Genomic DNA, 24,263 nt, shown 5'->3' on the forward strand with positions numbered 1-24,263 from the left:
ACAACCCCATGCGCCAGTACAGGTTAAGGGTTGACCTGCTGGAAAGCAGCTCCATGGAGAAGGACGTTGGAGTCCCAGTAGACAATGTTATCCATGGGACAGCAATGTGCCCTGGTGGCCAAGAAGGCCGATGGTATCCTGGGGTGCATTGAGTGTGACCAGCAGGTCGAGAGAGGTTATCCTCCCACTCTACTCTGCACTGGTGAGGCCTCATCTGGAGTATTGTGTCCAGTTCTGGGCTCCCCAGTTCAAGAGAGGGAACTTTTGGAGTGAGTCCAATGGAGGGCTACGAGGATGATTAAGGGACTGGAACATCTCCCGTTTAAGGAAAGGCTGAGAGACCTGGAGCTGTTTAGTATGGGGAAGAGAATGCTGAGAGGGAACCTTATCAATGTCTATAAATAGTGGTCAAGCACTGGAACAGGCTGTCCAGTGAGGTGGTGGAGTCACCATCACTGGAAGTGTTCAAAAACCAGGTAGACGTGGCACTTCAGGATATGGTTTAGTGGGCATGGTGGTACTGGGTTGATGGTTGGACTTGATGATCTTAAAGGTCTTTTCCAACTTTAATGATTCTGTGATTCTGTGAAATATGTGAAGGGTGGCTGTCAGGAGGATGGAGCCAGTCTCTTTTCAGTAGTGCCCAGTGATATGACAAGGGGCAATGGGCACAAACTGCAGCACAGGAAGTTCCACCTCAACATGAGGAAAAACTTCTTTTCTGTGAGGGTGACAGAGCACTGGAACAGGCTGCCCAGAGAGGTTGTGGAGTCTCCTTCTCTGGAGAACTTCAAAACCCAGCTGGATGCGTTCCTGTGCAACCTGCCCTGGGTGATCCTCCCTTGGCAGGGTGGTTGGACCAGATGATCTTCAGAGGTCCCTTCCAACCCCTACCATTCTGTGATGCTGTGATTCTGTGATTTTATGTATATTGGATATTTGATCCTTTATTAATTTTATTATCCCTAAAAACTTTTCTTACTCAGCTCCTGAAGTCACATTCATTTAACACACAGTAACTGAACATTGCTGAGTTTTTTATAACTGTAGAGTCTCTAGTATAATTCACTGCTTATAATTTCAAAGCCTCTGTTATCTCTTCACACTTGTATTCTGTACCACATCATTATTCTAGTGTCATACATAGGTCATTCTAAAGAGATTAAGTATTTATTAACACTACCTGTCACTTACAGATAATATAGACAAATTATTTTAGCTATAGGCTTTACACCGCACAGTTATACAAAGCAAATCAAAGCAAGACAAGTTAGGTAACAGTTACCTGCTCACCAGGAAATTTCTGTAATCTAAACCAAAGCTCAAGGCATGGCCTAGACAAACCCAGACACACCAAGCCTGACAAACCCCAGTACAGAGGCCTTGCAGCATTAGTTTGAAGCCTGTAATCTTTTTGTTATTAGCAGTAGCAACACTGGAGGTACTGGGTTACACAAGACTATGAAGATTCCCCATTAATTAATGGGACTAGTGTCACCTCAGCAGAGATCTGAGTGCTCTTTCAGTATAGGAGAGGGACAGGATATGTAAGGGCTTTACTTCAACAGGATTTAGGTTCCCAAATGTGCTAGTGTCTCTGAGTCTACGTATTTCACCTATATGCTATCTAAACTTGGCAGGTGAGTCTCTAGGCATCCCCCAGGTTGTCTTCTTGGGCATGGCTCCAGGGCATGCTCAGGTGGATGGTATTTGAGGGAATATTCTCTTGCTGCATATGCTTACAGGCTCATGGGTTTAATCCCTGTGTGAACAAAGACAAGAGTTTAAAAACTGTCATGAGGATGGCCCCTCAAAGTTAACGAAGACAACTTCTGGGCTGTGAAGTTCTGCCAGTGGAACAGGAACATAGTATTTAGCAGTGCTGTGATGCTGTGACAGCAATGGAGACCAAATAAGTAGATAGCAAAATGTTCTTTTTCCATCCAGTACTGCTCCACATGGCCTGGATGGTTTATTGTGTACAAAAATGTCGCCTTGGAAAGGTTAGGGAGAACTTTGCTGTTGACTAAATTCTCATCATGCTGCCTGAGGGTATATGTGGGTGAAAATTACTATTTAATTTGAATCCAACAGCCAAATTTATTTCCTCTTATTAAAAAAATAGAGCTCTAAATATAATATAAGACTCTTAATATAAGGACAGAAGAGAAACTTTATGGTCTCTTTTGCCTGCAATTCTAGATGGTAGCAGTTGCAAGTTTAAATAATGTATTTTTGAATATAACACCTTTTTTTCTTTTCCCAAATGGCTACCCTTTTATTCACTGACTTTTTTAAACTGGTCAAATAGTTGCTAAAAATGTGTAGGAGTTGAAGTATATTTTCTCATTAAAATTTTCTTTTGTATAAGCTTCAGTGAGCTGTTTATCACTCATGCTCAGGAGTTTCTGATTCTGAATATGAAAGCCACAAAAAACAATTTACCCCTTTCTTCCTTATGTCATTCATATCATAAAAGGGCAATTATGTTCACCATTATTATTTGGACTAAATATATATCTGTACCTTGTAAATCTACTTTACATCTGAGGATTTTGCAATATACTGTAACTGAATTCACATTTTCTGGCATCTGTTAATAACCTTTCCTGTTCTTAGTATTACAGTGAAGTAAAATGCTCGTAAGTGGATGCAGAATACAGCAAAGTGACAGTCTCCTCTGCCTCCTGCAATACAGATATTTCAGGCAGCTTCAGGAGACATTTGGTGCTCAGTAGCTGTGGCCGCTGTAATGCAATCCAAGCATATCTTGTTCTTCCAAGACTTCTGCTGAGTTTCACTCTCCAGAAGGTCACTGCATTTCTGTGAGAGAATCCACCTGGTTTCCCAGGATTTCCAGAGGGAACAAGTTTAATTTGGAAGGTAAGACTAGTTCAGTGAAAGGTTGACAAAGGCCTCCAAGGACAGGCTTACCTAAGAGACACCAGTGACTCTGCCTACCTAACAAAGATGTCCATTCCAGTGTCTGAAGGATCATAGAGACAAGGCAAAGGAGAGGCAATTATCACAGCTTTTATACCAGCACTTTCATGTACAACAGCTGGAGGACAAAAACTGGTGCGTCTGAATTTCCATTTCCTCAGCTGGGGTACCTAGACCATTGTACCAATAGTGTCATTGTACTAAAAGTATCACAGCTCTTTTCAAAATGAGAAAAAAGGTAACTATGAGTGATTTCACTAACAACTACAGGGGATTCATGCACTGCAACACAGTTAATAGCAACTATAAACTCAGGTTTTAGTGTTTCAATACAAGTTCCATGGTCAACTGGGAAAAAAATTCCAGAGTCTGGAAAGTTTCACAGAAGACTTAAGAAGTGAAGAGGAAAGAAATGTTAAGGCAGTGGACAGCCCTTAACACAGCAGCCCTAAAAACCTCATTTATTTATTGTCCTCAACTCTCTTCCAGTACCTTGTTTTATCTACCTGTCCTGTCTGATTTTATTTTAATATTAAGCTCCTTTAAAAAATCAAACATTTTTCTCTTTATGACAAGAACACCAATTCATACTTGGAACCCTTCCTCTCCTCCGAAACTTTGTCTACCATTTAGGAAGATGAAGAAGTAGCAAGTGATGAATATTTATGTAATTTCTCCTGGTCTGTTTTTAGTTTTTCCATTGCACCCATCCAGGGTAATGGTAACAGTTGAACAACCCTCCTCTTTAGCACTCCTGCACATATTTCTCACATGAGCTTCAAATTTCAATTCCTGTAAATAGCTTGGTGATCATATTTTCCTGTCAGCCCCTGCCACCGGAGCTAATGCTGGGCTTAATGACTTAATTTCCCAACATTTTCAATATCAAGACTTTTATAGACAAAAATAAAATAATAACAAAATGTACAAAAGGCTACAGGGCTGTTTCATGCTGATGTGCGGCTCAGGAGAAAAAAGAATGGATAAAAAAAGCTGTTATGCCTCGTATGTTGGGCAAAAACATGTATGTACACATCTGTCTCACTTTATCTATATACTAGTAACTCTTACCTCACTACCTTCTGTAAGGCAAAAATGGACGTGTGAAAAGAAGTTGTGTCTATTTTCTAGTTTTACCTGATTGATTTGATAAATAAATCTCTGTATCTGTATTTATTTTCACCTGTATTAATGCATGCTATTAGATACTCTTCAATACTGACAATTTGTATCTATATGGGACATGCATTCAACAATGTTCTTGTACTTGTTTGATTTGAGATGCTTTGTTCAAAACAAAGCAAAACTGAGCAATATTAGAGGTCATGGTATTGCATGAATTTAGAATTCATCTCTTAGGTGGGACCAAAACCCTGCAAGCCATCACCTTAACCAAGAAGGAGTCAGACTGGAAGGAGAATTTGTTAGCAATGGCAATGGCTGTAAAACATAGAGTTTAATCCCCTGCATTCAGTCCTGGTAAAATCATATTTATTATACCGATCTGCAAAGGTTACATGAGTTCCATTGGGCATCAGGACAAAATTAGATTTGATATTATGACTAAGAGTATCTCCCAAAAGGCAAATGTTGTGACAACGAACTGTGAAAGGGCAAACTGTAAATGTTGATAGAAAAGGTTAACAGCATGCTGAAGAATGTAATAGAAAAGGAACACCCTACACTCTACAAATTTGACATAGAAAGTATGTAAGAAGCAATTCCAGAGACAACAAATACCAAGAGAAAAAAGGAAGCCCACATCATTAAACAGAAAAATGTGCATATTTTCTGAGGCTAAAGAAGTCTTCTCAAAAAACATATGGGAACCTTGTGTAAATAACACAATATGAGGCAGATCTTGTCCAAATAAGACAGATGCCAGGTCTGGTGTAAACCAGAAATAAGGAAATCCAAAGGAAGCTCAGAAAAGTGGCCAAGTAAATGATAACACAATACAAAACACCGAGATGTTATCCATAACAGAAAAGAAAAAGAAGGAAGCACATACAGGAAAACAGGACCAAAGAAACTAGTGACAAGAGAAGGGGCATCACTGAGATTACATAAAAAGCAAAGGAGAATATGAGCTGGCAGTGTGCCCAGGTAGCCAAGAAGGCCAAGAGCATCCTGGCCTGTATCAGAAAGAGTGTGGCCAGCAGGAGTAGGGAAGTGATCGTGCCCCTGTACTCGGCACTGGTGAGGCCGCACCTCGAATACTGTGTTCAGTTTTGGGCCCCTCACTACAAGAAGGATGTTGAGGTGCTGGAGCGTGTCCAGAGAAGGGCAACGAAGCTGGTGAGGGGTCTGGAGCACAAGTCTTATGAGGAGCGGCTGAGGGAACTGGGGTTGTTTAGTCTGGAGAAGAGGAGGCTGAGGGGAGACCTTATCGCTCTCTGCAACTACCTGAAAGGGGGTTGTGACAAGGTGGGTGTTGGTCTCCCAATTAACTAGCAATAGGACGAGAGGAAATGGCCTCAAGTTGCACCAAGGGAGGTTTAGACTAGGTATTAGGAAAAATTTCTTTAGTAAGAGAGAGGTCAAGCATTGGAACAGGCTGCCCAGGGAAGTGGTAGAGTCACCATCACTGGAAGTGTTCAAAAGACATGTGGACATGGTACTTCAGGACATGGTTTAGTGGGCGTGGTGGTGTTGGGTTGTTGGTTGGACTTGATGATGTTAAAGGTCTTTTCCAACCTTAATGATTCTGTGATTCTGTGATTCTGTGAATTTAATGTGGTTTTTAAGAAATCTTTATAGCAGGTAAAGGACAGGGAAAGTTTTACACCAAAGTCCTTTTTGTATCCTTCTGCCATAACTTTAAAGTCTCTGAAGGGAAAACTTAAAAGAACTTACAAGGTGTCAGGTGCAGTAGTAAGTAAGCTGTCATAGCTGCGTTTTATCTAGGATCAGAATGAAATTACATGTGAAAAATGTGACATACCTATGGGTCTGCAAATTTCCTCCTGCAAAGGAACTGCTCTCCAATGCAGGAGAAGCAGGATTTTATGACCCTTGGTCCCCACCTTTCCCTCAAGTTTCTTCTTTTATTCTGATGGCTTTTTACCACATGTTTCTGGGGCTTCTAGAAGACTATAGTGTATTCATAATCCTTCCTAATCTCCCACCTTTCCCGTTCCTATTTTTCTTGTCCATCTTGTCCATGCAGTGTTTTATACAGGCTTCAAGTTTTTCCTTTGTAACAAACTTCTTCATTTGTAACCTCCCAACAGGAAACCTGTGATTTCTTCCTGTTCTTCTGCTAGAAATCTGCATTGGCTATTTAGATGTGTAAACTCTCAAGGACAGGGTCTATATCTCTTTTTAGGATTGCTGCCCGGCAATAGGAAGGAGGCAGAGTGATACCGTAGGCAGGTAAGAAGTACTATGAATATTTAAAAAAATTACAGGTGCTGAGGTTGAAGTTGTTTTCACATACATTTTCACATTTTAGATAAGTGAGAATCATTTTCCAACTTCAGTCATACACAAGTTGGGCATCCAACTTTATCTTCTTCAGTAGTCAACAGAGACAGGTTATTTCCAAAGACAGTTGACCACATCCCAAAAGAGGTAGCTGGTAAAGGTGTTTTGTTGAGCAAGGTTGATTTTGCTTCTTTTGTGGTGACAATGCATAGTGCCGAGACTCATGTGAATGCAGTGTAAAGTCATTAGAGTTATTTACGTTGATTTTTAATGAAGTTATTAAAAAAATTAACATAATTGGTTTGAGGTTTCACTAAAATTAGAATGACTCCAAAGTAAAAGCAAAGCTGTTTGGGTTTGGGAAGGATTTATTTTCTGAGTTCGAACCATTTACTTATCCCTAATTTAAAACAAACAAGAAAAAAGTGTATGTTTTTTTCCTGCTTTTCCCTTCATTTCATAGATATCAGGGAACAAATTCAGAGTTGAGAAGTACCCTTGCAGGAAACAAATGAAGTGACAGCAGAGTGGGAGGAATAAGAGTTGTTCTCAAAAATGTTCCCGACACCATCACACCCCTTCAAGTGTTTGTTAAATAATATATTATTGGTACATACAGCCTGAGAAAACATCATTCTGAACAGATGCTGTAGAGAAGGCAAATGTTGTGATCACTGTGGTAGTGCAACAGGCTGAGCTCTAACCACCAGCCTCACAGCAAAATCTGTTCAGTCCCAATTGCTCTTAGAAATAATTTAGTATTACTTTCTGTCTACAGCCCCAGTATCTTTAAGGTTCCGAATGCAACTTAATGAGCAGCACAAGTCCAGCAAGGACTGCTGACGCGATATGCAACAGACACCATCCTGACATCTTTCTTTTGCTTTGGCAGGCTGTCATGTTATCTTTCAAAATGACCAAACTCTTAAACACCCGAAGTCCTTGATGACCTTAATATCTGGTCTCAGGCAAATACCAGTAATGATCTGTGTTTAGCTCATGTGTCTATCTCCGTAAAAACTGTTGGTCTAGATGTATGTGAAATACCAGAGCTGAAAAGCCATCAGTCTGAGGTGAGAAATTTCCCCTCTCACTAGAAAAGGGCACCATGCTTCACTGCGCATTAAAGACTTGTTAGAAGTTTAGACAAGAACAAAGATTCTTATTAACCCTCTAGCAATGCAGGTAAAAGTTTTTGTGCCAGACCCATAGATGGCGGCGTCTTCAAGCAAGTGTGATGAGAAGAATGGCCAGTCCTCTTTCTGCTTGGATCAGAGACATGGTATAGAGGAGATGTGAATGATCCCAACAGACAAATTAGAACTATAAAAAAAGGTGTGCCCTCCGTGTTTTGACTGGTTTTGTGCAGGCAGTCTTAGTGTTCAGTTGTTGGTGAGAGCTGAAATTTTCAGCAGCAAAGAGGAAGAGACGCTGTCAGTGTATCAGCCAAGGCATACAGGGTGAGAGAAATGGTTAGAGGTTATCTCTAGACAAGTGCATTTTTTTTTTTTTTCCACTTCTATAAAGCTTTGCAGATGTGTCTGTTTTGGGTTTAGCAAATGTATCCTTTCACCTGCCTCTGGCTTGAATTAAGTACGATTTTCAGGATGACTGTAATTGGTTTACAATCAGGGCAATTTACATCTCCAGGTGTGGTGTTTAGGGACTAGGAGGTATCCAGGTCCTGCGTCTGTCACTGCTGTGTATCCAGAGGGTATACATTTACACTGCACAAGCTATTTTGGGAAACAGAAATTTGGTGGCCTTGGGAAGTTTCTTCCAGTGAATACTGACAACCAGAAGACTATTCTGACACTCGGCAAGGTAGTGGGAAGCACACCTCAACCAGTGGTTTCAAGGAAGGCTGTGATGTCAATTAATTTATAGTTGTAAATTTCTGCAGTAAAAAGAGGCCATGAAAGCCCATGTAGGTCAAAATGGGCCTGGTTTTTAAAAGGTATAGCAAATATAAATAGAGGGTTTGCTGCATGGATTTCAATGTAAGATCTCCTAGTTTGCTTCAGGAAACCTTCTTTAGAACTTCCAGTCTGACTGTGGTGGGTCAGCCCTGACAAAGGGCCAAACTCCCACCCAGCCGCTCACTCACCCCCCTCCTCAGGAGGACAGGGGAGAAAATAGGATAGAAAAGCTCATGGTTGGAGATAAAGACAGCAAGATCACTTACCAGTTACCATCACAGGCAAAACAGACTTGACTTGGGGAAAAGTAGTTTAATTTAATACCAATTAAAAATAGACCCCAATGGTAAGAAACAAAAACAAAAACTGAAACGCCTTCCTACCTGCCCCCCACCCCTTCTCCCCACTCCCAGCTGCACCCCTTCACTCCCGACCCCTCTCCCCCCGAGGGGCGCAGGGGTGGGCACGGGGGTTACGGTCAGCCCCTCACAGCCCCTCTCGGCCGCTCCTCCCTCCTCACAGGTCTCCCCGCTCCAGCGCGGGCCCTTCCCCGGGCTGCAGCCCTTCAGGGACAACCTGCTCCCGCCCGGGCTCCCCACGGCCGCAGCTCCTGCAGGAAATATCCCCCTGCTGCGGCCTGGGGCCCTCCCCGGGCTGCGGGGGGGTCTCTGCTCCCGCGGGCTCTCTCCAGGGCTGCGGGGGATCCCTGCTCCGGGCCTGCAGCCCCTCCCGCCCTCCTCCTCCTCCGGCCTCGGGCTCCCTCTGCTGCTGCCGCCTCCTGGGCTCCCTCCTCCTCTGCCGGTGCCGCCTTGGGCCCTTCCTGAGTCCTGTTTTCCCCCCGGCGCCCCCGGCTTGGCTGCGGGGCTCAGCTGTGTCCTGCGCTGGGGCCCTTGGAGCCAGCGTCCCTGCAGCCCCCGCTGCCAACACCTGAACATGGACACTCTGTACACTGGCATCTCTCAGTATGTGTGTTATATACCTTTCCACTCACTGATTATTATAGAGTTATTAATCCTGTTTTTATCATAAAGTACCAGGAGAAGGTAATTCTCATGAAGTAGGTACTTGAAGGGGGAAGGGGATAAAACCAGGCTCACTAGAGTTGAGCCTAGGGGTGGCGTGCCAGAGTTGAAATCGATAGCCCAGCTCAAGTGCATCTACACCAATGCACGCAGCATGGGCACCAAACAGGAGGAGCTGGAAGCCATTGTGCAGCGGGACAGCTATGATGTAGTTGCCATCACAGAAACATGGTGGGATGCTTCTCATGACTGGAGTGCTGCAATGCATGGCTATAAGCTCTTCCGAAGGGATAAGCAGGGAAGGAGAGGCGGTGGGGTGGCTCTGTATGTTAGGGAGTGTTTTGATTGTATAGAAATCAATGATTGTGAAGACCAAGTCGAGTGCTTATGGGTAAGGATGAGGGGGAAGGCAGATATCCTGCTGGGAGTCTGTTACAGACCACCCAACCAGGATGAAGAGACAGATGAGACATTCCATAAGTGACTGGCAGAAGTCTCGCATTCGCTGGCCCTTGTTCTTGTGGGGGACTTCAATCTACTGGACATCTGCTGGAAGTATAACACGGCAGACAGGAAACAATCTGGGAGGGTCTTGGAGTGTGTGGAGGATAACTTCCTGACGCAGCTGGTGAGTGAGACCACCAGGGGAAGCGCCTTGCTTGACCTGCTGTTTACAAACAGAGAAGGACTGGTGAGAGATGTGGTGGTCGGAGGCCGTCTTGGGCTTAGCGACGATGACATGATAGAATTATCAATTGTGAGCGAAGTAAGGAGAAGGGTCAGCAAAACTGCTACCATGGACTTCCGGAGGGCAGACTTTGGCCTGTTCAGGTCACTGGTTGAGAGAGTCCCTGGGGAGACCATCCTGAAGGGCAAAAGGGTCCAGGAAGGCTGGACAGTCTTCAGGAAGGAAACCTTAAAGGCGCAGGAGCAGGCGGTCCCCATGTGCCGTAAGAAGAGCTGGCAGGGAAGGCAACCAGCCTGGCTGAACAGGGAGATTTTGCCGGGACTCAGGGAAAAGAGGAGAGTTTATCACCTCTGGCAGAAGGGGCAGGCAACTCACGAAGAGTACAAGGATCTCGTTAGGTCAAGCAGGGACAAAATTAGAAAGGCAAAAGCCCAGCCAGAGCTCAGTCTGGCCACAGTTGTGGCCACTCTCCAGCCACTCTCCATCATTTTTCAGCAGTCCTGGTTAACAGGGGAGGTCCCAGAAGACTGGAGGCTTGCCAATGTGACGCCAGTCTACAAGAAAGGCCAGAAGGAGGATCCTGGGAACTACAGGCCTGTCAGCCTGACCTCTGTACCGGGGAAGATCATGGAGCGGTTGGTCTTGAGAGTGCTCACAGGGCATGTGCAGGACAACCAAGGGATCAGGCCCGGCCAGCATGGGTTCATGAAAGGCAGGTCCTGCTTGACCAACATGATTTCCTTCTATGACCAGGTGACCCGCCTAGTGGATGAGGGAAAGGCTGTGGATGTTGTCTACTTGGACTTTAGTAAAGCCTGTGACAGCGTCTCCCACAGCATTCTCCTGGAGAAACTGGCGGCTTGTGGATTAGACAGGTTTACTCTTCGCTGGGTGAGGAACTGGCTGGATGGCCAAGCCCAGAGAGTTGTGGTGAACGGTGTTAAATCTGACTTGTGTCCGGTCACAAGCGGTGTTCCCCAGAGCTTGGTTCTGGGGCTGGTCTTGTTCAATATCTTTATAGATGATCTGGATGAGGGGATCAAGTACTCCCTCAGTAAGTTTGCAAATGACACCAAGCTGGGCGGGAGTGTTGATCTGCTGGAGGGTAGGAGGGCTCTGCAGAGGGATCTGGACAGGCTGGATCGATGGGCAGAGGTCAACTGTATGAGGTTTAATAAGGCCAAGTGCCAGGTCCTGCACTTCGGCCACAACAACCCCATGTAACACTACAGGCTTAGGGAGGAGTGGCTGGAAAGCTGCCCGGCGGAAAGGGACCTGGGGGTGCTGGTTGACAGCCGGCTGAACATGAGCTGGCAGTGTGCCCAGGTGGCCAAGAAGGCCAACAGCGTCCTGGCCTGTATCAGAAAGAGTGTGGCCAGCAGGAGTAGGTAAGTGATCGTGCCCCTGTACTCGGCACTGGTGAGGCCGCACCTCGAATGCTGTGTTCAGATTTGGGCCCCTCACTACAAGAAGGATGCTGAGTTGCTGGAGCGTGTCCAGAGAAGGGCAACGAAGCTGGTGAGGGGTCTGCAGCACAAGTCTTATGAGGAGTGGCTGAGGGAACTGGGGCTGTTCAGTTTGGAGAAGAGGAGGCTGAGGGGAGACCTTATCGCTCTCTGCAACTACCTGAAAGGGGGTTATAGTGAGGTGGGTGTTGGTCTCTTCTCCCAAGTAACCAGCGACAGGACGAGAGGAAATGGCCTCAAGTTGCGCCAGGGGAGGTTTAGATTGGATATTAGGAAAAATTTCTTCCCCGAGAGGGTGGTCAAGCATTGGAACAGGCTGCCCAGGGAGGTGGTGGAGTCGCCATCTCTGGAAGTGTTCAAAAAACGTGTGGATGTGGCGCTTCAGGACATGGTTTAGGGGACATGGTGGCACTGGATTAATGGTTGGACTTGATGATCTTGAAGGTCCGTTCCAAGCTGAGTGATTCTGTGATTCTGTGAGATTCAAGGTCATTATTGGAGAGGGTCCAGAGGAGGTCACAAAAATGATCAGAGGGTTGGAACACCTCTCCTCTGAGGACAGGCTGAGAGAGTCGGGGTTGTTCAACCTGGAGAAGGGAAGGCTCTGGGGAGACCTTCTTGTAGCCTTCCAGTACTTAAAGGGGGCTTCTAAGAAAAATGGGGACAAACGTTTTAGCAGGGCATGTTGCGATAGGACAAGGAGTCATGGTTTTAAACTAAAAGAAGACACATTTAGACTAGAGATAAGGAAGGCAAATTTTTGACAATGAGATTGGTGAAACACTGGCACAGGTTGCATAGAGCAGTGGTTGATGTCCCATCCCTGGAAACATTCAAGATCAGATTGGATCAGGCTCTGAGCAACCTGGTCTAGCTGCAGATGTCCCAGCGTATTGCAGGGGGGTTGGATTAGATGGCCTTTAAAGGACCCTTCCAACCCAAACTATTTTATGATTCTATGATTCTATGATTCTGTGATTACCATCTTCAACAACTGCACATACCTATGTCAACTAAAGATGGGATTTTTTTACCGACACCAGCATATTAGTATAAACCCTAGTATACACCTTGAAAAATGCTTTACATTAGTATTTCAGTATTTTTGTTACTGTTACATATGCTGTGATTGTTTGTGTCAGCTCCCAACGCAGAATGTACTGATACAGACCTTCTTGCTGGTGTTCCCAGTGAAACACTTGGGTCATTTGGGGTGTGATCCCTCCCCATCTCACATCTACCCCAGTTCCCTTCCAGTCCTTTTCTGTCCAGGTAGCTCCCAGTATGGTACCGTCTTTTGGACTGACGCTTCTGTAGCACTAGTTCCGATTTTCAACCTCATCTTGAAAGCAGGCCTCAAGCCAGACCTTTTTTCCCCTTAGGTGTAAAACAGTGAAGCCCCATGTTGGCTGGATGTTTAACTAGTGCTAGGAATAATACAGTAAAGGGAGTGCTTTGCACTTGCATCTAGTTACATTTTTTTAACAGGTCAAATGCCTGTGTCCATAAGAGCACCTTCATTTCTTCCCAATCCTTCCCTTGTGTAACAGACAAACACCTTAAGGCAGAAAATGCTTTCAGATCCACTTGACAATAATAGAGGTTTTATCTCCATAGAAAAGGTAAAATGCCAGTAGGTAGATTGGAGAGAAAAGTATTATTCAATAGCCTAAATCAAAGCTCAGTGATGCCCATGAAAACATCCCTATGGAAAGACTGCAAGAGAAAGAGCAAGTAGATATGAAGATTATCAAATCAAAGGTTCCAGATATCAAATTTAAGTGATTTCTTTGGAAAGAGCTTAGCATGAAGTTAAACACTCCTCCACACATAAACAAACACCGCCACAGTCTTATGTAAGCTTGTTTTAGATTGAAACACAGAGAAAAGGAGGAGAATCTCTATATGGCACTTTTAGATTTTGTTAGAATTTTTACTTATCTTTCTTTACATCTGCGCTCCTTCCTTGTATGCAAGGTATTCCTTTTTATTGCTCGTTGCTGTGCAATTTTTCTGTCTGAGATCATTCACATTTTTTTTTGATCCTGACTTCAGAGAAAAAGTCTGCAATGTATTGAGGAGGGAGTTACTTATTAAGTGAACAGAAGGCAGAAAGCTGGCTGGTGTTTATGCTCTGCACAGCGACCATCGTCTCTGAACTCTATTTCTTGGACATGGTAGAAACAAGGAGCAATTCAGTCATGCATTGGAAGTAGCTCTGCTTTCTGCTAACCTTTTTGACAATATAATAATACAATGTGGAGGACCACATGTTGCTAAGGGCTATTTGGAATTAACAGTAAGATTTAGGTCATTTTCCCACAGCAAAGTACAATGTAGTGTACTGTACAATCACTTGCCAGAGCTGTCAGTTACCCTGTCTATTTTGATTGCCTCTCTCTGAGTCACAGAGTTGCTTGACATGGCTCCAGTCAAGGAAATCTGGTGACAAACATTTCAATGGAATCACTAGGAACCTGGTATGTCAACCACAATGTGATGCATATTCTTTATAATGTCAGATTAACAGACACTAACAGAAAACCATTTTAAAATTAGCATATATACCTCAAATAAGGCAAGAAGTTATTAGCTTTTAAAGCCCAGTTATAGTAAAAACATTGTTTTGTTCCCAAAATCTTTAGTCGCTTTAATGGTAGCTGCCACTATTTGAAATATTTTGCATTCCATCTGCTTGGTATTCAAGCTGAGAGAGTGGAAACAAGACTGCCAAGACAGTGCAGTGTTCAACCTTTGCTCTCAAAATACTGTCCTAATACCCTGAACACTTCTCTGAATCCTTCTCTGTAATCGCAATTTGTCTTCTAATGCATTAGGAAAATCTATATGCCAATGCATTGCTCCTCATATGCACTTCAGATAATGAAGTTTGTAGTGTGTGTGTACATTAACAACCATTAGCACCAACTCTTATTTCTATTACCTCACTTTTAATTTTTTTTGGCAGCTGGGGAAGTTCCTGGAAAGGCTGTCCTTTCACACCTCAACACTGCCCAAAAACTTTTCTATATAGTGGGAGAAGTTTGATGTCATAGTTGGTGTCAATGAGAGCCTTTCTGACTCTGAGGAGACTCTTGCCATTGTCCTACTGTAAATTAAACATTTTAAGTACCTTCTCATATCTATCATCAGCCTCTCAGGGGTTTGCTCATGTCCTGTAACTGAAATTTAATGGGCTGCACATTTTACCACCTCTGCATCTGTCTTCTAGTGGTATTTGCAATAGTGAGGAATTGAGTGAACTAAATGCCTATTCACAGCCTTGTTACGGAACTCTCTTGCATGTGTGCATTCTCCTCTGAGATAATACTCTGTTCCTGAGGTCCTCCAGAGTGCACAACTGAAAGGTCTTTAGCTTGTTTCTGTGTATCTTCCTTTTGCCCTGCATTTTTTCCATTGTAATTTCCATTACTGATGGAATTATGGGCTTCAATATATAATATTATCTTGACATCAGATATTGTAGAAAGTTGTTGTTAATTGATACCTTTTGTGATAGTGTTTCTACATCCAGGTATGTAGCCTGCCATAGATTTCCTTTGATCCTCACAGTTTTCTTTAACAAATTCTTAACCATTTCAGCTGATAATTCAGTGTTGACATTTGACTGGCTGTGGGAAAGTGGAGACGTGCTGTGAGTGAATTCTCATTGCTGGGTAAATTGTACAATCTGCCTGCCAGTAAACTGCAGTTTGCTGCCTGAAAAAAAATAGGCTGGGACAGCAAGCCTGCTGGAAAAGGCCCACTGCTTTGTCCGTGATGGCTGTTCTGACACTATCAGACAAATCGCTTACTTTGCAGAAACCAAAGTAACAGCTTGCAATACTGAAGCAGTGAAAGAAGTAATCAGTCAAAATATTTGCTTCTGCTTTGTCCTGTGGTCGGTTGGGTGCATGGTACCTGGATATTATCTCTTCCTTCTGCTTTCCCTGCTTTTCACAGTTTTTATTAAAGGTGGAGACAATCATGAAAGCTACTGGAGAAGCTACAGTTTGCACAAAAGTAAAATTTGTCTTTGTCTTCTCAATTGCTTTGGGGAGAACCTTTACACATCTCTAGTCGTCTCTTACCAGACTGTAATTTTTGCAGCATGGGCAGATGATGGTGGGTAGCCAAGAAGATGTGTTTTTTGGGGAAATATTTCTATTCATGGTATAGTTGATTTGCATGTGAATGTTCTAGTTGAACTTCTCCCTGTCCGCATACATCCCTTTTCATGTGAGTGGTGTCTTCCTCCTGCCAGTGAGAGTGGACCTGACAGGAAGGCCACGTGTCATGGCCCCCTAGACTTTGCTTCACTGCATCACCATGCAGTCTGGCTTGCCCATTTACACAGAAGCAGTTACAGCTGGCATTGCTGCTTTCTAGGTCCTCGCTACACACTGAATTGTGTGAAGGTAACAATATCCACATTTCCTCCTTGTCCAGGCATCACGTAAAATACTTACAGTGTATTATTGTAACTCACTCAAAAAGAAGATGTAGATAGAGAGGTTTGAATTTTTTTTTATTGTGAGGTATGACTGCTTCATTGCCTATTCCTTGTCCAAGGTCAGGATATAGCTCTTGGGAGGTGTGTGAACATCCTGCATATCATGCTAGAGTAACTAAGAAAGCAGTCTTGTTCTGATGTAATTTTAGCTTTGCTACCCTGCTATTTCTAGCAGAGGGACAAGACAATGCATGCAATCTGCCACATCTTGCCTCTACTGTTTTCAGTTCTAAACACCGGTGGTGTCATCTGCAACTCTGGAAGATCTTCTTGCAGGCCACACAAATGCTTTTTACCACAGGTCTGATTCCATATGACCTGCTCAGTTACCTAATAATAATATCCAAGATGTGGTGAGACAATTGCCCTCTTAATGAAATAGATTTCAATGACTAGCTCTTGTCAATGTCTGTCTCTGGTTCCAAGCACCCCAGTTTTAACTTTAGTGATTCTTCTTCAGTGTGAGACTTTGGCAGTGGTCTCATTATATTTCTTTCAATCTATGCAAATGTGCAGCTTTCTTGTCCTTCAGTAGATACACTTCTGCTTATCTAGCTTGTGAACCCATTAATGATGCTAAAAGGACTTATTTTCTTCCGTTAATTTACTTTGGATCATTATTCCAAGTAGATATTGCACTGAGGGAAGAGTAACCTACAGGACCCCTGGGAGACAGGTAGAACTTTCCTGGTAGCCAATTAACAGGTCTGTTGCAAAATTTCATAATTGTTTGAGCTGAGTATTTTTCCTTTTTCTCTCATTTTTCTATTTCTGCCTGAGTAGCCTGTCTCAGGTTTAGTGCTGGTACGCTGATGCATCCACAAGTTTTAGTTGAAATCAGCTGTACGTTAACAGAATCAGCAGAAATTTTAATCTTCACCCTTTCTTTAGTATTCTACTTTGAATTTGCATTACCAAAGTAATTTAATGATTGGTCATTATAACATTAATGTAATTCTTCGTGATTGCCATATTGCTCTTTTCTCTGACACAGAGCTGAGTTACTCTTTGTACTGGGCTCACAACTGGTGTCTCTAACACTGAGCTGTTTCTGATCTGAGATGCCTGTTTTTGCATCTCCTCCTGGTCTAAACTGCACAAAACAAGATGGCTGTTTTGCTATTTTTATATGCATAAATAAATTCATATTCAGGTAAAATAATTTCCTAAAAATTACAGTTTACTTTCTTCATATAACATGCTTTTTAGACAGGCTTTAGCATTAAAAATTTGAAAAATATTATTTTTGACTGGCATATGTAGGGTATTTCTTGCACTATTCCTCCAAATTTTTTTTGCATCCTGGTTCTCCTATGGGTTTCTGCTGCTGCTATGAATTAGCCTTATTTCAGATTTCCACTCTTAGGCTAGATAAATGCCTGTACCATTTTCACAAGTAATTTGAAATGTGAACTCTATTCCTGCTTTTGCATATACATATGGGTTTCAGAAAAGGTGGTTTGGCTCCCTGATCTCTTGCACTAAAACCTTTTCTTAGTTCTACTAAACAGTCTGAAATCTGGTGATATATTCATATCTTCTTCAATTCTCTCAGATTTAATATTTGACATTGATGTGATGCCTGTGGACTGGCAAATGCTTTTGGACATTTCTAAGATACTACCTGAATTTGAGTGTGCCACAACCTTACTCTATAACATTGTTTCTGGTCCTTATTATTCCTTTATCTGGCTTGGTAAAGAAGGTGTGACTTTTAAATGATCAGTTTCAGTGTGGTTAGACAGACATTCGGTAGGCTGCCATAATTAATGTTGTCATTGTGCTGGAGGAAATTATCTGATTATTTTCTTTTGAGAGAACTTTGTAGTTTTTTTTAACTCCTGGTTTCTGATTTTTCATCATGCTAATCCATATTTAGGATTCAACAAAGGTGAAAAGAAACCAAAGGGCTGATTCGCCTTTCCATTCCTCCTTCCATACAATACATGGTGCTTTTTAAAGTACTGTTCCCTAAGGATATAGTTGCAATGAATGCCCAGAAATACTGTGCTCTGCATGCATTAACCTATATTTGGGACTAATGAGAGCACTGAACAATAGTCCTTGGGATTTGACTGGGGTCATCATTTGTCACCTGTATCAAGGAGGGCTATGGTGTAGATCACAAGAGCCTGGTAATCACATCTGACTTCTGATGTCCTGGTCTGCACCCCAGAGACATCACACCTACATCCTGGGACATACAACAAACTCTCAGCATGTGCCCCACCTCAGAGGAAGGAGAATCTGTCTCACATGCCAGGTGGGAGCCTGGGAAGCCCTTGATTCAGGCAGTTTGGACATCAAGATTCTGGTGAAAGACAGTAGCATGAACCCACAGATGTGGCATGTTTTTCCCCTCTGCTGCTGAAGGGACCTTTACTACTTTTTTGTCCTCTCCTGCACAAATGGGCACTCTGTAAAAATGTAGGGGCTTCATTGTACAGGATACAACCTGTTCCTATTCTTAAGCTTTTCTCTAAAACAGAGAATATGAGAACTTTCCTTTTCCCTTAACAGGAGCTGAAATTGTGATATTGCCACAAGCCTAAGAAATTTATGCCTCAGGTTTATTGTCCTGGGCCAAAATCTATGGTTTAATCCAGCTCTGGCTCATTCCAGAGCAGAATTAAATTCCTTTGCTGGTAGACTCTTTAAATTATTTGTAATTTATTTATCTTTTAATTCTTTTGAATGAAAGATGATGAAACAGAACTATCACAATATCATGATTCTTTCTAGTCAGGGAATTAAAATAACTGGGTTTTTTACCTGTATAAGCACCCTTGAGACATTTATTCATACCCACCTGCCTTTCAGAGAGCTTCTGGATAATGAACTATCTTACCCAGTATCCTCCCATCCTGGTTTTAAATATTGATAAGGCAGGGAAAATAGCCTAATTAGGCTATTTTCAGAAGCTTAAAATTGGAAACTGAGGCCTAGAAGAAGCAGCAATGTGGTCTCAGAGTTCAAAGACAGAACACAACTGAGACTCCTGCGGACAAATTCAACCACAATAAGAGCAATATGTTCATAAAGCCCTTTAGAAGCATTGCACTGACATTATCTGATTTGCTAAAATCCCTCTTCCAACTGGCATGAATTCTATAAGAATGAAGAATTTAGTTTTAACCGCTCAAATACTCTACTAGTTACCAGCTCGGTGAAGGAGAAATGGAAATGCTGAAGGAGTGGGAATGGATGATGGGGAAGATTTGAAAGCCTGTTGTGCAGAGGGTTAGAATGGAAAAGCTCGAGTTTTATTCTGGTCAGGTGTCATGGTTTAACCCCAGCTGGCAAGTAAGCATCAATCTGCTGCTCACTCCCCACAGTGTGATGGCAGGAAAAAGAATTGAAAGGGTAAAAGTAAGAAAACTAATGAGTTGAGATAAGAACAGTTTAACAATTGAAATTCAATAATAATAATAATAATAATGATGATGATGATGATGATGATGATAAAAATAATACAGACAGAAGTAAAACCCAAGACAGACAATTGATGCAAATGGAAACAATTGCTCATCAGCAACCAACTGATGCCCAGCCAGCCTCCAAGCAGTGGCCTTCCTGCCAACTTTCCCTCAAGTTTTATTGCTGAGCATGATGTCATATGGCATGGAATATTCCTTTGGTCGGTTGGGGTCAGCTGCCCCAGCTGTGTCTCCTCCCAGCTTTTTGTGGACCCCAGCCTACTCGCTGGTGGGGGTGATGTGAGAAGCACAAAAGGCCTTGACTCTGTGTAAGCACTGCTCAGCAATAACAGAAACAACCCGCACAATACAGAGTGCACAAAATGAGGAGGAAAGAAAGAATGAGCGATCTTTCTGGCTAGAAGTTTCTTCCAACTCTAGACATAAGTCATGAAAAGAGGAAAGATGTTCCTGGGAGAAATGTAGGTCCATATACAACAAGTCACAGTTGAAAGGAACTTCAAGGAGATTTTTTCAATGTTAAATTTAAATCCTTTGGGGAAAAAAAAGAAGAAAAAAGAAGAGGAGAAAGACATTTTGATTATAATGGACAGGATTGTACATATAAAGCCTTTCAAAGCAGTGTAAATATTTAAGCAGCTGCAATTAAAATCTTTTATATTATCTGAGAATGAAAGCATATTTCTGGAATCAGATATCTTTGAGTCTCTGATGTGCTGGTTTTGGCTGGGGTAGAGTTAGTTTTCTTCATAGTAGCTAGTATGGGGCTGTGTTTTGGATTTGTGCTGAAAACAGTGTTCATAACACAGGGATGTTTTCGTTATTGCTGAGCTGTGCTTACACAGAGTCAAAGCCTTTTCTCCTTCTCACACGACCCCACCAGCGGGTAGGCTGGGGGTGCATGGGAAGCTGGGAGGGGACAGAGCTGGGACAGATGACTCCAACTGGCCAAAGGGATATTCCATACCGTATGACATCATGCTCAGCATATAAAGCTGGGGGAAGAAGAAAGGGGGGTTGTTCAGAGTGATGGCGGTTGTCTTCCCAAGTAACCATTACGTGTGATGGAGCCCTGCTTTCCTGGAGATGGCTGAACCCCTGCCTGCCCATGGGAATGGTGAATGAATTCCTTGTTTTGCTTTGCTTGTGTGCACAGCTTTTGCTTTACCTGTTAAAGTGTTTTTATCTCAACCCATGAGTTTTCCCACTTTTACCCTCACAATTCTCTCCCCCGTCACCATGGGGGAGTGAGCGACTGGCTCTGTGGTGCCTAGTTGCTGGCTGGGGTTAACCACAAAAAGCAAGTAAGAGCAAACTGCATTGAGCAATGAAGACTCTGAGTATGAGTGTTACTTTTAATATTGATTTTCTTTCTTCTTCTCTATGGTAATCCCATAGCTCTAATAAGGAACGTGGCTTTTCCTAGACTAGACCCAACCTTCACTCAATAATAGCTTTTTAAAAGAGATAATTTTAAGACAGAGCTGTAAGTACTACACTTCCCCTTTTCCACATAAGGGATACAAAGCATAGGAAGAAACAGGAATACAGATGGTTCACTGAAATCAAATTTCAGTTCATAAGTTGTGTTCAGGCAGATGCCCCAAATCACACCAATGCCACTGTGGGGGAGCTTGACATCTGTAAATTTTAGAGACCACAGAGCAGCTGTCACCATCCTGGTAAGACAGAGAATATTTGAATCTGATTCTGAGTGACTCAGAGACTCATTTAAGCACCAAAAGGTGTTCTTTTTCCGTTGAGTGAGGGTTGCAGACTCAGTCGTGATGTCATGATTGTAGAGTTGCCAGCTGCAACCAGTCACTTTTGCGCAATTCAGTGAGAAAAAAGAATCCCTGGTCAACAGGCCTTTTTTTTTTTTTTTCCCTGAAAAGATTGGCTCCTCTAGAAGGCAATACAGAACATGGCCTAGTTTGCATGCCCCAAATAAACCTATGGAGGTGTTTTTCTTAGTCCTAACTTGGGAAGCCTACTGGACGTATACATTAAAACAGTGTGAATAAACTCATACAGGAGCACAGACTTCTCAGCAACTGGTGCCTCTAAGGAGCTATCCCTAGTCATAGTCCACTTTAGTGCTCCAAGTCAGGACATCAGAGAAACCACTAGGTACATGGTATTAGAATCTGAATTCTCCACGAGTTCTGTCTATACCAGTGTATTAAATAGTGCCAGGGCACTGGCAGGTAATCATCTACACTGCTAAGCATTGTAGCTGTCACTGGCGCCATTTTGACCTTCACCGACTAGCTGCATTTCAACGATTCCCAGGCATGAAGAAGGAGCTATCACAGGTTACATCTTCCCCAACAGCCAGTTTGTATGCAGCCACTCATCTTGAAAGTAAACTACTCTAGAATTATGAACATGGCATGACTACAGACAAATCTTGATACTGTAGATGTAGCCCTAACATTCCTAGGTCAGTGCTTAGGTATCCAAACAGAATTCCCTCGAGAAATTCACAACTTGTTTACACAGAAGGATAAGACTAACATTCACTTACAATGGCACATTCATTCTAGATTAGATTATGCCGATCTGTTCTTATTCTGACCTCGTATAAACCATTTTCAACATTTAGTTACGGTCATACCAGAAAAAAAATCATTGTTTTGGAATCAGAGTATACACATGTGCATGAATTTAGAAAAGCTGGTCTAGAATATTTTAGCAAAGTATAGGCCTTCCACCCCCCACCCCAAAATAAATGCAAGTATAAACAAACCCATCTGTCACCAGTTGTAAGGGCTCTCACCGTGAGAGTTTTCCACTGATTCAACTATGAAAAGCAAGACAGGGATATTTTCTGAGGGACATTCTGGAAGCCTTAGAAGGTTATCTGAAAATTCTGGGAAACAGATTCAGAAGCTGAAGGAAATGCCAGTTCCTCATATGTCATTGATGTTGCTCCACAACACAGCTCTGTTGTTCCTACTAGTAGAGGAACAGTTGCAGCTTGTACTGAGATGAGGCTAAGCTGCTAAGCCTGCTCCTTTTCCTAGCACAGTTCCCCTGCAGCTCTTTTCATCTTCCAAACGTCCTACTTTATTTTCACTTTCCCAGGTCTATCTATTGTCAAGGGACATGGATTTTCCAGTTCCCTGAAGACTTAATTTCCTGTAACAGATATCAGACCTTGAACAAATCTTTAGTTATACCTCAAACTTTCCATCTGTTGTTCTACAGGACTTGACATCACTTAGTGAAGTCAATTATTTTTACACACCTTTGTGTTATTGACTGTGCTACTGGTCTTATGTATCAAAAAAAAAGTTTAATTTAATGCTCATTGTGAAAAGAATTGTGTGTTCTGTTGTGTTTAAATAAAAGTGATTCTTCAGAGAGTAAAATTATCTTGAAATTTCTGTGGAAATTAAACTTTGTATATATTGTGAGTCAGATGAAGACTTTGCCTTTTTTTTCCAAGATCTGTTCCATAATCTAAACCACATGGTTGCTCAAATAATTATATTTAAAAAATTAAATTCCCTACAGAAATGTTCAGGGATCTCCCTGCTCAGGGAAAAATTATCAGTTTCTGAACAGTGTGATATTAAGCACAACTTACAGCATTAAAAAGGGCAAGTAATTCACCATGAAGTAGTCAAAATGTGGTGACTTCCAAGAGTACAAAAATATGATTTCTTCCCACTACTCAAACCCGAAAATATTCACTTGATTTGATGGTACAACGGAAAAGCAGAAATGGTGCTCTGGAAAATTCCAAAATTCACAAGCAGGTTCTCTTTTAGCAGCAGCATTCTCAGGTAACTTATTACTTCATATTCCCGTTCCTCTCTTCACCATATGAAACTACCAGTTGGATATTTGATGAAACTCATGACCTTTCCTTTCTCACTGCTATGTGTGATATTGACCACACTGAGACACTGCCTTTCTTCTGCTGTCTCTCTCTCTGACACAACTTGAAGATCATTTTTTTCCTAGAATCAGTTCTCAATCATGGGGGCGCAACCCATGGAAGAGAAGTTGATCTTTCCAGAGTGAAGTGGGCCAGTTTATTTCTAAAGATTTCTTTAAAATCTTAGGTAAGCAAATTCTTGCTGTGGGAAAAGACCTTTTCTCCAGAGCAGAAAAAACGACCTGAGAAGCACAAATAATGGGGAGTAATTAATGATTTTAAGAACCATTGTTTAAGGAAAGGAGAGCAACAGATACACACAGTGGAAGCAAATCAAATGGAAGGAAAATTGTCTGTCAATAAATGAAAGATGGAAATTAGAAGAAAATCTTGTCTTCATTTTTCTCACCTGATATTGAAGATACTGAGGCATCATACTCAATTACTTATGTTGTCCCATGCCTCACCTCCAATTTATGTTTTCTATTATTCATAACATATATTTAATACTTGGGTAATACTGATATCCCAATATGTTATAGAAACAGGAGCTTAGATTTCCAGAACAGAAACATCTACACTGTCAATTCCAAGGAGATTCAAACTCACTGAATTCTGCATAAAATCTAACATGACACGAATCACTCCTAATTTGATTCTTCAGCAAGCACATATAATGTAGGAAGTTATTTGCCTGAACAAAACTGGTATGAGTAACTAAAAAGTGGGATCCACCTGAATTTTTATTTTTTCAGTTTATTGCTAAAGTGCTTAAATCTTAAGTTAATCATCTTAGGCTTCCTCCATCACTGAAGTGAGATTTTTACCTCTGAAGACTGACTTATATTTTATGTTAGACATCTAGCTTAGCATGAGATGAACCCCCTAGAATGTTGTTAGATAAGCTTTATTCCACTGCATGTGTGGTGTTTCTAGAATTCAGACTGAAACAAAATGAAATGA

Source organism: Phaethon aethereus (assembly GCF_964289735.1).
Source record: "Phaethon aethereus genome assembly, chromosome: 2".
NCBI lineage: Eukaryota > Metazoa > Chordata > Aves > Phaethontiformes > Phaethontidae > Phaethon > Phaethon aethereus.